A 2,741-nucleotide genomic window follows, 5' to 3' on the forward strand; every position below is an offset into this window, starting at 1 on the left:
ACACATTTATAATACATTCAACCATCCAATTAACACCATACATGATCAATACAAGCATTATAAATCAATTCTCCCAAAACCTAACATTTCTACAACCTAAGCATAACCCAATTGATACGAATAACACGATCAATTCCATCATACTACCTATAATCCCATAATAGAAGATAAACGGAAGAGTCCCCCCTTACCTGAAGGTTGATTCCTCGTTCTTCCTCGCGTCGCACTTCCTCGCTTCTCTGCTCTTTCACGTTCAGACTTTCTTCTCCCTTTTGGTTCTCTTCCCACAATTCCTTTTTTTTTTCTATTTTATGAAAATAAGCTTTTCATTAGTAATGGGCTTCACAACTGACACCCCCCCTTCTGCTAAAAGTGACACTGGCCCATTAACCTCATTATTTCCATTTTTCTCAGTTAACTCAAATAATTCTAATATTTAATTCAAAAATTAATTAAATTAAATAAAGAATTTTATGGGGTGTTACAAGGTTGGCAGGTACGAGGTCTTGGGTTCAAATCCCACTTCTAACATTTTCCATTTTATTTATTTCTAACTTTATTTTAGTAGTATTTTATTAAAAAAAATCACAAAAATAATTTTATTATGTTAATTTTCGTTTTTTATTTTAAACATTTTTAGTAATTATTAATTTTTGATTTTATGTATTTTTATCACAAAAACATCAAAAAAAATAACTATTATATTATTTCTAGAAGTTAGTTTTATTTTAATATCATTTAACCACAAAATCATAAATCAATAACATTCCAAAACAACCATAAGACAAGAATCATGAAAAATTAAAAGAAATTAACACATTAGATAAATCTCATAATATCAATTAATGTGTTTGTTCAATACCATTTGTGACATGGTTTCAAGGCTAAGGGTCTGTTTGGTTCAAATGAAGGGGAGGGGAGGGGAGGTGAAGGGATTTTTTTAATCAGATATGTGTTTGGTTCAAACGAGGGGGGAGGGGAAGGGAGTGATTTTAATTAAAAATATGTTTGGTTCAAGAGGGGAGGGGAGGGGTTGTATTAATAATTTACATTTTTATCTTTATTATCTTATATAAGTGATACAATATGATATTCAAATGTGAAAAATTTATACATATTTTTTTGTTAGTAAATTTTTTAATTTTGAGTGACTAAAAAGTTATAATTTACTACGTAATGTTAAAAAATTGAGTTATCTTAATTCGAATAAAATGTTCAAAAACAAATTAAACTATATGTTGATAACAACTTTTAAATCGTAATGACTTATTTAACACATCAAATACATAAAATAATTTATTATTAAATATAAATGGTTTAAATATTTTAATAAAATAAAAATAAAAGGCAAAATACTCTTTTTTGTCCCTTATGTTAACCTCGAGGTTCATTTTGGTCCCTTAACTTCTAAAAAAATTAAAATGAAAGATTTAAAGTTTGATATAAAAGAAAATATGATAGGATACATAACAAAATTAGAAAAAAAATATAAATAAACATAAAAGAGTTATAAAAAATAAAAAAGTACAATGATTATGATTTATATTAAGGACAAAAATTTTAAAATAATTTGAAGGTGGAGAATAATTATAATAAGTTAATATAAACAATCGAGAAAAATCACACATAATAGAGCAATAATATAAAAAAATGAATAATTTTGAAATATTAAAATAGAACTGAGGATATTATAGTAAATATAATAAGTCTTAAAATATCAATGTCCAGATTCCCTCCCCTCCCCTCCAAATCCCTCCGATTTGGGGGACGCAAAAAGTGTGTTTTGGAGGGGTTTTGCTCCCCTCCCTTCCCCTCCCATTCCGGCATTGGCTAATATGCATAAGGATTTTCCTTATGCACCATGCATAAGTCAATCTAAGCCATTGGATCATGTTTTTAATCCAGTATTGAGTATTGAGTATTGAGTATTGAGTATTGAGTGGTGAGTATTGAGTTTTGAGTGGTGAGTATTGAGTATTGAGTAATAACAATTGATGTTTAGAATTTGATCTAATGATCCAAGGGTCCATAATAATCTATGCACGGTGCATAGATTTTTATCTATGCACGGTAACTGCACCCTCCCATTCCCTCATAAAATTTAAACCAAACACATTTAATTAGAAATATTCCCTCCCCTCCCCTTCCCTTCCCTCCATCTACCCCGAACCAAACACACCCTAAAAGCGGGCCTATTCACATACAGACAACACTCTTTTTCGCCAATTAACAGACACTCACGTACACAAAACAATTTCTAACCCTTATTTTTCAACCCTCAGTTTCCACTCTCTCACGGTATACTTCCAACATCAATGCATACTAAGAACATTTACAATGCATATGATGCTGTTTTTTTCCCTGTTCATACTGTTGTAAACCATCTGGTCTAAATCTTGATTCTCATCACTAACCAAATCCATTTTCAAGCCAATAACCATCTTTCACAAAAAAGCCAACCATGAAACCAATTTCATTTTACAAAAATCATTTTCATAATACAAAAAACAACACAATGGATCAACTCCAATTTTCAATTCCCACGACCTGCAAAACTAAAACAAAACAACAACACATCTATATTTTAGATGAAAGGTTCACGGTTTTCCAACAATGACAACCCGACTTTCGTTTCTTATCCATGACAATATCATTCCATTATTACTGATTTAACTTTGATTAACTTTTATGGTGGTGTTATTTTGTTGTTTCGATACCTTGTTTCAGGTCCAAAATCCATC

Source organism: Vicia villosa, unplaced genomic scaffold (assembly GCF_029867415.1).
Source record: "Vicia villosa cultivar HV-30 ecotype Madison, WI unplaced genomic scaffold, Vvil1.0 ctg.002957F_1_1, whole genome shotgun sequence".
In the NCBI taxonomy this organism is placed as follows: Eukaryota; Viridiplantae; Streptophyta; class Magnoliopsida; order Fabales; family Fabaceae; genus Vicia; species Vicia villosa.